The 16,184-nt window shown below is 36.5% G+C and overlaps 1 protein-coding gene across 2 annotated transcripts in view; it reads left to right on the top strand.

Moving 5' to 3' along the window:
* Window positions 1–74: 74 nt before the first annotated feature.
* The window catches only part of CELF2 (CUGBP Elav-like family member 2), an 832,664-nt gene continuing 816,554 nt past the window's right edge, over window positions 75–16,184 (top strand). For both annotated transcript variants that reach the window (XM_043563375.1, XM_043563374.1), the window contains exon 1: window positions 75–162. The gene's annotated coding sequence lies outside the window, so the exon portion shown is untranslated. The remainder of the gene's footprint in view (window positions 163–16,184) is intronic.

Genomic DNA, 16,184 nt, shown 5'->3' on the forward strand with positions numbered 1-16,184 from the left:
AAACTGAAAAGATTCCAGCACGCTAATTTAACCACCCTGCTTCTTCTTCTTTGCCTTTTTTTTTTTTTTTTTTTTTTTTTTGTCTCCCTGCTTCCAGGATAATTAAAAGAGAAACCTGTAAAGGCAACACTCCTGTGAGCGAATTTGTGCTGCAACGTGCTGGTAAGAAAACGAATTTAATTTTTTTATCTTTTCCTTTTTTTTTTCTGCCCCCCCCTGCTTTTTTTTGGCTTTTCTTTTTTTTAAAGAGCTGAAGGCTTTGTCTGTCTAATGCAGTCATAAGCGTGGCATCCCTGCCGTGAGGGGTTAGCATGTAATGAAAAGGTGTAATTGCCTGATATGTGACCCTCGCGTCATACTTATAATGGGTAATAACAGCATTCCTAGGTATCCTGATGATGCTTCTCTCTGCGAATTGACTGGTCACCCAGTTTTAACAAGGTTAAGATTGTCGCACTATGGCAATGAGTTGTTGATCGTTTAGGGTTGACATTTCAGTGTCCTGTCAGGGAGAATTCTTGAGTTCTCCAACTTACTCGCTTGTAGGGGTGTTAGGGTTTTAATAGGTCCGTTACAGACCATAACCGTTCTGTTGTTTACTCACCAAACAGGAAGTACAACGATGAAACTTTTTTTTTAAGTAACACCGTAATTATCCTAGACTTCCTTAGTCCAGATAATGAAACAGACACGAGTGCTGAGTAAAGTCATTTTAATTCCTTTGATCTGTAACTAGTCAGGAGTTCAATAGACAGTCAACTGTGGAGAGCCTAGATCATTTGGGGACCTTGAACTGGAGATGCCAACTTTATTCTTGAAAAGGACAAATTTTAATTCAACCCAATTAAATTCAACAAGTATTTCTATAGACTCTGCCTGGGACTGGGGCTGAAAATGTTCTTGCCTGTTATTCTGTTGCGGGGAGAAACAGAAGCTAAATGGTATAAATTTTCAGCAACATCTCTCCTGATTTCCATGAGAACTGATCTGATCCTTTAAGACACATTTCAAAACACGTAACTGTTGACTATGTGATGAAGTTCCCAAGGTTAAATCCACAATCAATGTACTCCTTCCTTTGACACATGTAAATTTTATGTCAGTTGGCAGCTACGGTCAGTGTATTTTTTTACTGCATTTTAATATTATAGAGCAGGAAGAACACACAAAAAAACCTTTCTTGCAAACCAAATATCTCATTTGAAAATATATCCATGTGGCAAACTTCATTTGAGCTTCTCCAGACTCTCCTCGGAAGCTGGAATATACATGGGAAGGTTTAGGCTTGTCTGTGAGTTGGGCTGGATTTGGGTCAAGAAACTTAGGAATAGAGATTTTCTCTTTTTTACCTTGAAAAATACATGTAAGATATCAAGGGATATTTTATGCCGTTCTCCATTGTTGTTTGTTAACTATGGTATTTTGTGTTTTGTTTTTTGTTGTTAATAGATAAGTAAAAAAAGTAATAGGGAGACTGTCGAGAATATAGTTGCCAAATGTCCATTAAGACCTTTTTTAAAGAAAACTCTCCTATGAAAGTTTGAAGATTGTATGTCATTTGCATCTGATAGAGAATATGGCATTCTATGCGCTGGTAACATTCGGTCCCTAGTCTCTGTAGCTGTTTAATCTAATTGTGTCATTTCTACATTTAACAGCTCTGAACCATGCCACCCCATGGGTCCTCACTGATGCCCCCCAAATCACTTGAAATGTCTAAAAGGACCTCAGAACATTAGAAAGTGTCAATTGTTAGAATAATTTCTGCCTCTTGCATCAAGAGGAAATACTATGGATTTAGTAGTTCATTTTTAAAATCTGTTTTTATCCGCCAGTAACTGTCTATTAGGAACATTTCAGTTATAATTGGAATAAATTGTTGCCCAGTAACAAGCAAGTAACTCTGAAGCTACTTTCCATAGAATCGGTGACTAAAATAGCTACAAAGAGCTAACTGCAAGTTCAACCAAGGCACCGGCATTTCTTAATTTATTTTTTAATAAAAAGATTAATTTCCTTATAATTTTACCATGCTACTTAAACTCTTAAACTTCTTACCAAGGTGTCACCTCCATGAAAATATCTAATTGACCAAAATCCCATATCCGAAGAATAAAGGCCAGTAGACCTCTGAAAAAAATTTCTTTCTGATTCAAAATAAGAACGAGAGAGGATAAGCACTACCTCTCAGACTATGAGTGTTAACAAGATTCTGGGCTAGCGATACCATTATATGTGGAGAACTGCTATCATCTCTTGCAGAATGTAATGTAAAATTATGGGTTTCACTGTAGGACTCTGTCATTTGAACTAGTAATCAGTCCATAATTCTATAGATTGCTGCAGTTAAGATGATGCTTTCCCCCATTAATAAAATATTGAATAACACTGAAATTACTTTAGTTAGATTTTACCCTATCCATTTTTTTTCAATAAAAAAGAACCAGTAATAACCCCAGATCCCAATATCTAAGCACGCATAATATCGGAATGTCCTTTCGTCTTCCCTTGCTGAAATGCTATGACATTACAGTTTCAAGAGCAAAATTCTTTAACAATAGTTCCGCATTTGCCATTTAGTTCTTGTGGTGTTTGGGAATAGTTTTCAGCTCGTAACTGCATGGATGTTGAAGTAGGAAATGCCTTAAGGGGAGGGTGAACGTTGTTTTACACGTAGACATACAAACAGATGGGATTATATATGATGCTGGAATGAAAATGTAAAGGCAATATAAAAGTATAAATAATGCTTTTTGAAAATATGACATTTGCTCAATTCATTATAAATGTTTATTAAGTATCAACTATGTTAGGATCTGTGGGAAATTGAAAAATGAAATAGCCATATCTTGGTCATCCAGGGATTTACAAATATAGTAGAAGTTCAACTGGTAGACTAAAAAGTGTAATTTGATTAATTAGCCTATGACAAACTCAGCATAGTGTGAGGCTCCCGGGATCAAGAAAAATTATGATGTATTGTTTCTGACCTCTTGGAACTGGCGTATTCTTCTCACATTTCCTTCAGCAATTTTTCTATCGCCACACAGGTGTTTTCTCTTTCTTGTGCTTTTTAAAAATTATTATTACTTATTGATACAGTCTCAATTGTGTATTTTTTTCACTATAATAAGAAAAGAAGCCAAAAATACCGAGCTGGGCATCAGGAGCTATCCATCCTAATACTTGATTACCACTGACTTTGTTAATTAATCTTCTTGGGCCTCTGTCTCTTCATCTTTGCCAAGAGGAAGTGGCCCCATCAAATAGTCAAGTTTCTTGACTCTGCCCAGCTGAAGATGGGTAACTTTCAAGGAAGAGAAAGGGGAATGTCAGTTTGGGCAGCCACTGTGGTCAAGTGGTTCAAACAAACTACAAGAGGGCGATGAGTTAATTGACTACAAGTCCTGGCCTGTGCATTTGTGCTTAGCTGATGTGTGGTTAGGCCAGTCCCTTGAATTTGTGCCCTGTTCTCCCTTCGCTGATGTGGTAAATGCCCACAGGACTAGAAAGACACATTGCAACAGAACAGTCAGTGTGTATCAGGAATGTTGTTCTATCATCTGTTGAGATGCTTCCACATGTGACCCAAGAAAATAAAGAGAATATCTCTCTCCTCGAAACTAAGATGTATAGCAGTGCTTTTTTTCAACACATAAAAATATTCTTATGTGCACCAATCCCTAACACTTCAGAGTGATGAAATAATTCAAAAAAGTCAGTTTATAACCTATGCATTAATTAGAATATTGTCTAATGCCTATTACCAAAACTGTTCTAATATACCCATCATATATTTCCTCAGAAAGTATGTAAATGCTTAGTTACACTAAATCTTATAATGCTCTGTTTCCTTCCTGCCTCCTTGGTTTTCTATTGTTTTCACAAGGATGAAGATAGAGAGATACATGAGATATATAGAGAGAGGGAAACTGGTTTAAGTTTTTTCCCTTTTATTCTGATCTACAGGTTAATTCATCATTTAGAAACCCAGGCCAATGGCGGGAGGTAGAGAGAAGGCTAGTTGTTCCTAGATTATTTTTGTAGGAAGAGTGGCAAGGGAGCATGTGTAATTTCCTCATTCACTCATTCATTCATTCAAAATTTGTCCTTAAATGTCTGTTCTGTAGAAGACACTGATCTATACTGACTAAAGAAACATATACGATCCTCAAGAAGCTTAAACTATTGCAAATGACAATATCTTGTTCTTTTTTTGTGGCCGAGTAACACTCCATTGTCTATGAACGCCACATCATCTTTATTCATCTACCTTTGGACACTTAGGCTGCTTCCATATCTTGGTTAATGTAAATAATTCTGCAGTAAACAAGGGTGCATGTATCTTTTCAAATTAGTGGTTTTCATTTTCTTTGGGTAAATGCCAAATTGTGGAATTACTGGATAGTGTGGTAGCTCTATGCTTAATTTTTTGAGGAACCTCCATACTGTTTTCCACGGTAGCTGTACCAGTTTACATTTCCACTAACAGTGCACGAGTGTTCCTTTTTCTCCACATCCTCACCAACACTTGTTATTTCTTGTATTTTTGATACTAGCCTTTCTGAGAGCTTTGAGATGATAACTCATTGTGGTTTTGATTTGCCCTTCCCTGATGAAGAGTGATGTTGAACATCTTTCCAGGTGTCTGTCGGCCATCTGTATGGCTTCTTTGGAAAAATGGATGGATGGACCTAGAGGGTATTATACTAAGTGAAGTCAGACGGAGAAAGACAAATATCCTATGATTTCACTTATGTGTGGAATCTAAAACACAAAACAAAACAGAAAGAGACCCATTGACACATAGAATAAACTATGGCGGTTTCTAGATGGGGTGAGGTTGGGGATGTGCAAAATGTGTGAAGGGGAAAAAGCGATACAGACTTCCAGGTATGGAATGGATACATCACAGGGATGTAAGATACCACACAGGGAATATAGTCAAGGGTATTGCAGAAGTGCCGTGTGGGGACAGATGGAAACTGCACTTATGACGAGCAGAGCATAATGCACAGATGTGTCAGATCACTGTTCTACACCTGAAACGAATGTAACACTGTGTCAACTAGAATTCAATAAACTAAAAAGAAGAATGTAAGAAAAAAAAGAGACTTAAAATGTAAGACATTTGTAAACAAATGGCCACAAAATATGTCCTTACAAGTCACGTTATGTGCTGTGAAGGAAAACTTCAAGTGCTCTGATAGAAACTATGGGGGAGACTGAGATTGGTGGGCTCAGAGAATGCTGTTCTAACCCAAAGATACACATGCTAATTCTTTCTAAAGTGAAAAAAATATATATGATTCTATTTCCCCATGTCTTTAGGTAGCAGAGTTAACGAAGTTCTTTGCTACCCTAGATTACTGTAGTAACTTCCTAGCTGGCCCTGAGCTTCTACGGCAATCTCTTCTACTGCCTGAGCGGTCCATTAGAAATGTCAGTCAGGGGTGCCCTGGTGACTCAGCTGGTTAAGCGTCCGACTTTGGCTCAGGTCATGATCTCACGGTTTATCTTTCCGAGCCCCATGTCGAGCTCTGTGCTGACAGATCAGAGCCTGAAGCTTTCTTTGGATTCTGTGTCTCCCTCTCTCTCTGTCCCTCCCCACTCATTCTCTCTCTCTCTCTCTCTCTCTCTCTCTCTCTCTCTCTCAAAAATGAATAAACATTTAAAATTTTAAATATATTAAATTTTTTTTTAATGTAAGTCACATGGTGTCACTCCTCTGTTCAAGACACTGCAATAAAGATGCCTTAGAAACTTGTAACATTGGTTTCCAAGAAGGGAAACTGGAAGCCTGGGACATAGGGATGAGAGGAAGGCTTGAATTTATTATATGCCCTTTTATACCTTTTGATTTTTGATACCCTATTCATGTACTGCAAGTTTAACTAAATAGGTTGGCTATTTAATTTGTCATTTAAGCCTGGACACTTTTGAGTGTGAAAGCAGTAACATTAATAATCACTGTGGGACAACCACATAAAATGGAGTTGTCTGGGCCAACAAGGATAACATAACCCTACATATCTCCCTGACTCTTGCTTCTCACATCCCCTAATATTCTAGGCATGTTCATGTACTTGTACACACACAGAGCATTTGAGGTCTGCTCCTACCCCAGGACCTTTGCACCTGATCTTCTCTAAGCCTAGATCATGCTCCTTCTAGATATCCATATCTATTGCTTGTTCACTTCCTTCATGTTTTGCCTAAATATCACCTTCTCTGACCACTCTTTTTGTAAGTACAAGTCACTCTAACCTTCTTTATCCTCCTTCATGGCTGTCTCTCCAAAGTTATCACTTCTTTTATAGTGCATCATATACTGTGTAATTAACTTATTGTAGAACTGTCTCCATTAAAAAGATGTTTCAAGGGGGCAGACATTTTGGTCTGTTTTGTTTACTGCTGAATCCCTAGGCAAGATATACTTAGCACATAGCAGGTGTTCATTAAATACTTATTTAATGAATGTCGGATGTCACTATTATACTAATCAGTAGACTTTAGGCTGTGCTCTGGGCTGGGCTCCAGAATTGGGTCCCAGTGCAGAAGTGCAGGAGATTGGCTCAGAAATGTGGGGAATGGAGTCAGGGAGGCTGAGAAAGACAGATCCAGAAATAGAGCCAAAATGTAAAATAGAATATCCAAATAAGTATCAAGTTCAAGAACTCAGATGAAGACACCAAGAAGAGTGGAGACATAAGGCATCATTGGAGATGATGAGACACAACCAGTGGGTTAGATGGCAAGTAGGGACAGTAGTAGACAGTTCTCTGATGTCCTGTGTATGTGCAGAATCTACTGGAATGTGGACCAGATCATCTAAAATAAGGTAGTTCTTTCTTACAAGGTAACTTTGGCTTTGCTGGGATCCCTACAAGACTTTCTTAAGGAACTGTAGTTGACCTGAGTAACAATGAGCTGATCTAATGATTGATAATCATCCAAAAGAAAGCAAGGTTCAAGGGATCTGGGAAACATTTTACTAAAGTTGCTTTTATAGCCACAACATACAATATGAAATTTTCTGTGTACCTTTTTTTTAATGTTTATTTATTCATTTTTGAGAGAGTGGGAGGGAGAGACAGAGAAAGAGGGAAGGAGAGAACCCCAAGCATGATCCATGCTGTCAGCATGGAGCCCAATGCAGGGCTTGAACTCATGCACCACGAAATCATGACCTGAGCCGAAATCAAGAGTCCGACGCTTGACCAACTGGGCCACCCTGGCACCTCTCTGTGTACTTTTTAAAGTAGCACTTGAGTAGTACAAATAGGATTCCTCAGAATCTGTGAGTTATAGGATGATGTAAGTGGACCACAGAGAAGTGGACAAAACTCGTTCTCTTGTTCATGTTTAATTCTACCACATTTATATGAATATGTATATGATACACATATTAATATGCATATTAAGTCAGCCCTATATTCTACAGATGACATTATGGAAGATAATGATTTCTGCATATTCATCTTCTTAAAGGTTCCTACAAGAACATAAAGATGGGATGGCTTGCTTTTCTGGTAAAGACATACCTCGAAGATGCACTACTTTTGAGTATTTCTATTATACTAGGAATATCTATTATACAGCTGACCTATTTGATTGAGGGGTTGGGGGTGAATCCCGAAAACCCTTCATTTTGAAAGATATTTGATAGGGATTTTAATCAACTAAATTGATGTATAATTTACATACAGTAGACTGCACCCATGTTAAGTGTGCAGTTTGAGAAGTTTTTAACCAAAGGTGTTCACTGTGAAACCAGTACAGAAATTAAGATAGTACAGAACATTTCCATCCATACAAAATTTCCTTGTCTCCCTTTGTAGTCAATCCTGTGCTCCACACCTAGCCTTTAGGCAACCACTGATTTGCTCTCTGTTGCTACAGGTTAATTTATATTTTATAAAATTGCATGTAAATGGCCTCATGCAGTGTGTACTCTTCTGTGTGTGGCTTGTGTCATTCAGCATAACGCCTTCAGATTCATACATATTGTTATGTGCATCAGCAGATTTTTTTAAGTTTCTTTATTTTGAGAGAGAAATAAAGAAAGCATAAGTTGGGGAGGGGCAGAGAGAGAATCCCAAGCAGGCTCTGCTCTGTCAGCGCGGAGCTCCCTGCAGGACTCAAACTCATGAGATCATGACCTGAGCTGAAATCGGGTGTTGGATGCTTCAGCAATTGAGCCACCCAGGTGCCCCACATCAGTAGATTTTCTTTTGTTGCTGCATTGTATGAATATGCCATACTTTGCGTATCCATTCATCTGTTGACGGGCATTTAGGTAGTTTCCATTTGGAAGCTATTATCAACAAAGCTGTATGAAAACATTCACCTACAAGTGTTCATGTGGCCATAGGAGGAGTTCTTTGCACTCGGGTAATAGATAAAAGTGAGAATGCTGGATCTTATGATAGGCATATATTTAACTTTATAAGGACAAACCAAGCATTTTCCCGAAGTGTAAAATTTTATGCTTTATCCAGCAGTGTACCAGGATTCTAGTTGCTAGATATCTTTGTCAACAGTTGAAACTGCCACTCTTTCCCATTTTAGCCATTCTAATGGGTATGTGGTGCTATCTCACTATCGTTTTAATCAGTATTCCCTGAGAAGTTACGACGCTGAACATATACTCACTGCCTTATTGTGAGGTGTCTGTTCAAATCTTTTGTCCATTTTTCTCTTAATATTTAGTTGTAGGAGTTCCTTTCATATTTTGGGGAGAAGTCTTTTTCAAATATCTGTATGGAGAATATTTCCTCCCAGTATGTGACTTTTCTTTTTGTATCTTTTGGAGCACCTGGGTGGCTCAGTCAGTTGCGTCCAACTCTTGATTTTTGACTCAGGTCATGACCTCACAGTTTATAAGATGGAGCCCTGTGTTGGGCTCTGCACTTGGGATTCCATCTCTCTCTCTCTCTCTCTCTCTCTCTCTTTCAAAATAAAAGAATAAACCTTAAAAACATTGTGTCTCTCAAGGAGTAATATTTTTCAATTTGGATTAATCCTAATTAAACATACTATATAATCAATGTATGAATTTTTTTCTTCTATGGTTCATACTTTTTGTGTTCTCTCTAAGACATCACCTAATAGGAAGTGAAAAATATTTTTCTTTTGCTTCCCCCTATAAGTTTTATAATTTCAGGTTGTTTTTTTTTTAATTTTTTTTTCAATGTTTATTTATTTTTGGGACAGAGAGAGACAGAGCATGAATGGGGGAGGGGCAGAGAGAGAGGGAGACACAGAATCAGAAACAGGCTCCAGGCTCTGAGCCATCAGCCCAGAGCCTGACGCGGGGCTCCAACTCCCGGACCGCGAGATCGTGACCTGGCTTAAGTCGGACACTTAACCGACTGCGCCACCCAGACGCCCCTATAATTTCAGTTTTAATATATAGATCTATGATCCATGTTAATTTTTATCTTTGGTATGAGGTGAAAAATCAAGGTTCATCTTTTTTTATGGATATGTAAATGCTTCAATAGCATTACTGATAAACTCTTTCTCCCAATTAAATGATCTTGAACCGTTTGCCAAAAACCAATCGACCATATATGTGTTGGTTGTTTTCTGGAATCTCTGTTGAGTTACATAATCTATGCTTTCACAATTCCACACTGTAGAGATTCCCCTGGCTTCATACTAAGTCCTGAAAACAGGTAGTGTAAGTTCTTTTTCAAAATTACTTTGGCTATTCTAAGTTGTTGTCATTTTCATATATTTTTAGGATTAGCTTGTAAATTTTTCCCTCAAAAAGGCTGCTGAAATTTTTATTAGAGTTTTATTTAATATATAGTTCAATTTGTAGAGCTGACATTTTAACTACCTTGAGTCTCCATCCATAAACATTTATTTAGTTGTTCTTTAGTTTCAGCAATGGGTTGTACTTTGTGTAAACAAGTATATTACCATTTTTGTTAAGTTTATGAATTAAGTATACAATGCATTTGGATGTTATTAAGGTGGACTTGTATTTTCTTTTATTTCATTTCCAGCTTCTGTTGCTAGTATATATAAATACTTGTGGCTTTTGTGTACTCACCTCCCATAATGCTATCCTGACAAATTTACTTATTAGTTCTAGTGCATATTTTTTGCATATGTATGTCTTAGGACTTTCCAAATACAATGTCAACTTTTGATCAAAACACTTCATCTTTTCAAATTTATATTTCTTTTATTCCTCATCTTAACTGGTTGAAATAGCCAGGATTTCCAGTAAAACATTGAATCTAAATAGTGAGAATGAACATCCCTTCTTGTTCTCCGTCTTAGGGAGAGCATTCAGTCTTTCACCACAGGGTATGATTTCCATGAAGGGTTTTTCAACACACCCTTTACCAAATAAGGAAGTCTTCTTTTCCTCCTTTGCTGAAAGTCTTAACAATGAAAGGGTATTGTCTTTCTATATACTGAAGACTTATTTGCTAATATTTTTATTAAGGATCTTTGTGTCTTTGTTCATGAAGGTACGGGTTGGCTCCTTTCTTCTCTTTTAATGAATGTGTCTGCTGTGCTCTCAGAATAATATTTATCTTATAAGATAGGTTGGAAAGTATCCTTCCTTCTTTATTTTCTGAAATATTTTGTGTAGGATTAGGATTTTTTTTTTCCCCTAGATGTTTGATAGAATTTATCAATAAGGTATCTGGGCCTGGAGTTTTCTTTGTGGGAACACTTTGAGTTACAAATTCAGTTTCATTCATAGATACAGAATTATTTAAATTTTCCGTCTCATCTTATGTTAACTTCGGCCATTTGTGTTAGTCAAGGAATTTGTATATTTTATCTGAGCTATCACAATTATAACCATAAAATGTTCATCATATTCTCATATCCTCTGAGTGCTATAGGATCAGTAGTAGCATTTTGGTTTTCTTAATATTAGTAGTTAGTGTTTTCTGTTTTGCTTTTTTTAATCTGTCCATTCATTTTCTACTTCTGCTGTAGCGTATTGCCAAAACCTTAGTGACTTGAGCAATTTAATAAGTTTCTTACTGTGTAGTTCTGTATATCAGAAGTCTGACAGATCTCACTGGGCCAAAACCAAAGCATCAGCTGAGCCACATTCATTTCAGGAGGCTTGGGAGAAGGATCTCTCTCCTCACTTGTTTGCATTTTTGGCAAAATTTGATTCCTTGCAGTTGTAGACTGAGGCCCCATTCCTTTGCTGATATCAGCTGGGGGTCATTTCCATTTTCTAAAGGTAATTTCTGGGTTTATGGACTCCTTCTTCTACCTTTGAAGCTGGAAATGGTGAGTCAAGTCCCTTTCACCCTTCAAATCTTCCTTTCTTCTTCCATCTTATTCTTTAACCCAACTGGGAAAGTTCCTCCACTTGCAGAGACGCAGGTGATGGCATTGGGCCGATCCAAATATTGCAGGAGAATCTCCCCATCTCAGGGCTGTAGTCACATCTGCAAAGTTTTTCTTGTCATCTAAGGTCACATATTTACAGGTTCCAGGGATTAGAGCATAGATATCTTTGGGAGTCCAGTTTACTTCCTTCTATGCTAGAAGCATACCTAATTGACTTTGCCCTTTTTTTATTTTTCTAATATATGCCTTTGAACCTGTAAAATTTCCCCAACCACCACATTAGCTATGTTCCACAAATTTTCATTCATATTATCTTCATTTTCTTATTCCATTCAGGATAATTTTAATTTATTTGTGATTGCTTCTTTTTCCCATGGTTTTTAAGAAGCGCATTACTTAATTTCTAGATACTTTGACTTTTTCTACATATATTGTTTTTTGTTGCTAATATTTGTTTTAATTCCATTCTAGTCAGAGAACTTAATAATTTCATAATTTTTAGATTTATGTCCCAATGTATGGCTCACCCTGGTGAAAATTCCAAATGTTCATAGAAAGAATATGTATTCTGCAGTTTTTGGTGAAGTGTTCTATGACTGCCAGTGAGGTTGATAAATAACGTCCTTCTGACCTTATATTTTCTAATTGATTTTTCATCTATTTGTCTTATCAATTACTGATTAAGTCTCCATCCATGATTATAGATTCATCTATTTCTCCCACTTAGTTTCTCTTAGATTTTGATCCATGAATTTTGAAGCTTTATTATTAGCTTTATTATTTTTGATTAACTTTTCCTTTCTTCCCTTCTTTGTGTTAATCAGATATTTCTGAAAATTTCATTTTAATTTATGTTTTGGTTTTCTATTTATATCTTTCTGAATTATTTTCCCATGATTTCTTAGAAATTAAAATATACATTCTAAAATTAATTGTAACATTCTAATAGGATATTTCCATTTACCCTCTCTCTTCTAAGCTATTGTTACATAATTATATTTATATACATTATAATCTTATCTAGTTAGGAGATAAACTAGTAAATTAGTTTCGTTTTTTGTTTGTATGGTTTGCTTGTTTTTAGGGGTTAATTTTTTGTGGGGGTTGTTTGTTTTGCTTTAGACTACCATTTCTCTTTTAAAGAAATTAAGAAAAGAAATATGTTTATATAGCCTGAACACCTTCCCTTACATTATTTGTAATACAATTCTGATAATAAATTTTCTCAGTTTTTGTTTATCTGAAAATGTTTTCATTTCACTTTATTTTTTAGGATGACTTTAGAATTTATTATTGACACCTTTTTTTTTCCTTTTAGTAGTTTTATTGTGTCATTTCAATATCTTCTGGCCTCCATAGTTCATTTGTAGAAGTCAATAAATCATAGCATTCTGCACCTATTATTAATGTGTATGTTTTCTCTGGCTGAGTTTAAGATTTTATTTGTTATCTTTGGATATCAACAGTTTAACTACAATATTTTAGGAATATTTTTCTTTATTAAGTTACTTGTATCTGAATTTAACAGTTTCCATCAAATTTGGGAAAGATTCTGCTATTTTTCATTCAAAAAAAATGTTTCCTGATCATTTCTCCCTCTCTTTTAGGAACTCCAACTACGTGTGTAACAGCTTACCCGATATTCTCTCATAGGCCTCTTAGACTCTATTTATTTTTCTTCATTCTTTTTTTTCTCTATTTTTCTAATTGGATAATTTGCATTGGTCAATCTTCAAGTTTCATGATAGCTTATTCTGCTATCTACAATATACTATTAAGCCTATGTAGTTAATTTTTAGAGTTTATTGAGTTTTTCAGTTATCAAATTTCTTTTCTATAGATTTATTTCTTTTTTTAAGTTTCTTATATTTTCACTCACTGGCATCATATTTTCTTTAATTATTTGAACATATTTGTAATCACTGCTTTAAAGTTTTTATCTCCTAAATCCACACCCGGGATCACTGGAAGTCAGTTTCTGTTGACTGTCTTTGTTTCTATTTATGGGTCACACTTTCTGTATCTTTGCATGTCTAGTAATTTTTGGTTGTAAACTGGACATTAAAGATAGTACATTGTTGTGACATTGGATTTTGTAGTATTCTGAGAATTGTGCTTAATTCAGTTAATCTTCCTGAACATGAAACTCAATGTTTTTTTCTTGTAGTATGCAACTACTGATATCTCTAGACTGTTCTTACGAATTCCAAATGCTTTTATTAGTCTAACCTCTTGGAGTTCTTCCCTGTGCCTGTGTAATCTGACAATGAGGGATTTTGGCCAAGATTGTATTCATATTTTGGGACTCCCCTTTCTATAGCCTTTTGCCTCTAGGAATTTCCTTCTAAATCTAGCTTGTGTGGCATATCCTTAGGATCTCACTTTTGAAACTTCAAATCCCTGAGGCTTCAGCCTTCTGCTGGCTGTGTTTCATGCAACTGGAAAATGTATTCAGCTTAGAAAGCAGAAAAATTATATATCTTGCCCCATGCATCTTTTATCTTTCAAAAGTAGATTCCTCTCTGACCTCTTCCTGCTTTGTTGCAAGCCCTATAGAATTTTTCCTCACCATGCATAGTATATCTGTCAGCTAGACACTGCATTTTTGGTTTCCTTCCTCTGTAATTGTATTGCTCTCAGAGCTTCATCTTTACATTTCCAAGTGCTTTGCCAGCCGTAAATTCTGATTTCTGCACACATTTGACAAGGCTTTGTTTTTCTACCACCATTTTCCTCTATTGTCACCATGGGAATTGGGAAATACTCCCAATTCTTACACTTTGTAACTATGTGTTTCTTTCTTTTTTTTAAAGAATAAACTGTTCATGGCTTTTGTACACTGTTGGACACATCCAGTATCTTGAAATTAATAGGGTTTTTTTTATGTTTTATCTAGTTTTTATCATTGTTATCTGTGGAAGGGTTGGCACAACCACTTAACTCTACTGTCATAACCGTAAGTTCCTTTTGTAGGCATATTAATGTATTTTCTGTGTCTGATATGTCATAGGGACTATTTAAAAAGTAAGAAAGAAACTAATCCAAAGAGAAAACTCTTTGACTTCTTCATGTATGACAATTTAAACCTGCCCTGTGGTTATTACATCTCTTATTAAATGGTTAATACATTCACAACTCACTCATTTTAAGAATTGAAAGCACTCAATTTTATGAAAAGGTATATGAATAAAGAGCATTTCATTAGTTTTTTTTCTAGTTTAGAACAAACTGACAAGATTCCAGTCCACTAATCTAACAACATCAAGGTCTCATTGTAGATGACTACGGACTCCAGTGATGATTATAAGTATGTTAGTGTCATATATAAGGTAGATAGTGAAGTAATCAGTTGCCCATCCTTATTCTTTAACTCAGGCTTCAAAGAGTGACTATCAAGTACCACTGGAAGAAACTGGGCGAACACAGTACCAATCGTTGGTTTTCTCCCTCATCCTCCTCAAAATGCTGTTCACAATGATAACAAGCAAATACACATGAAAGAATATGCATTGGGGAGTAAGCAGTTCACCTGTGTTTATGAATATAACAATTAAATATCCTTGCCATTGTGCTTTTGGGCACTATTGTGCATTATATTGTATCCCACCACAAAAAGATATATGTTGAGGTCCTCATCCCCAATACCTCACACTGTGACCTTAGTGGAAATAGAGTCATTATGGACAGAATTGGTTAAGTTTTAGAGAACATCCAGGCATAGGGTGAGTTCCTAATCTAGTATGACTGGTGGGCTTAAGAAGATTCCATGTGAAGACAGAGACATGCAGGGAGAACCCCTTATGACAAGAAAGCAGATGTTATAGTCATGTAGCTTCCAGCCAAAGAACATCAAGATTACTGTCATACCACCAAAAGGTAGAAGGAGGCAAGAAAGGATTCACTTACAGATTACAGAGGAACATGGCCCTTCCAGCACCTTGATTTTGAACTTCTAGCCTCCAGAACTGTGAGACAATACATTTCTATTATTCTAAGCCACCCAGTTCATGGTGCTTTTTTATGACAACCCTAGGAAACCAATAAAGGTGCCATTGCTAGATACATGATTTGCAGGTCTAAGTAAAAATAGTCATTTCAGAAAAGTAGTCATTTTTCTTTTTTAAAAACTTTTTAAAATTTGTTTAATGTTTATTTTTGAGAGACAGAAAAAAAGAGTGAGAGCAGGGGAGGGGCAGAGAGAGAGGGAGACACAGAACCCAAAGCAGGCTCCAGGCTCTGAACTGTAACCACAGAGCCTGATGCAAGGCTCAAACTGACAAACCACGAGATCATGACCTGAGTCGAAGCCAGACGTTTAACTGACTGAGCCACCCACGTGCCCCTAGGTAGTCATTTTTCTAAGGAGAATCTTAAGAATAAAATCCTGGTAAAGAGGGCATACGCCATAACATATTGAATAGATGTTTGATTGTTCTTGATGTCCTTGACGCTTTTATTTATTTTTTATTTTTTGTTTATTAATTTATTTTGAGAGAGAGAGAGAGAGAGAGAGAGAGAGAGAGAGAGTATGTGAGCAAGGAAGGGGCAGAGAGAGAGAGAGAGAGAGAGAGAATCCCAAGCAGCTTCCATGCTGTCAGCACAGAGCCTGACACAGGGCTTGATCTCATGAACTGTGAGATCAGGACCTGAGCCAAAATCAACTCAGATGCTTAGCCAACTGGGCCACCCAGGCACCCCTGTTATTGAGGCTTTTAAAACTGCAACTGTTATATGCCTATGTGTATCCATCATATTTATTATGCAGCTCAAAGGAAATAATCATTAAATCATTGAAGGGAAAACTGAGGCTCCTTATGCTAAATTATTTGTCCGGAGTCACATAG

The sequence above is a fragment of the Prionailurus bengalensis genome, chromosome B4 (assembly GCF_016509475.1).
Source record: "Prionailurus bengalensis isolate Pbe53 chromosome B4, Fcat_Pben_1.1_paternal_pri, whole genome shotgun sequence".
Taxonomy (NCBI): Eukaryota; Metazoa; Chordata; class Mammalia; order Carnivora; family Felidae; genus Prionailurus; species Prionailurus bengalensis.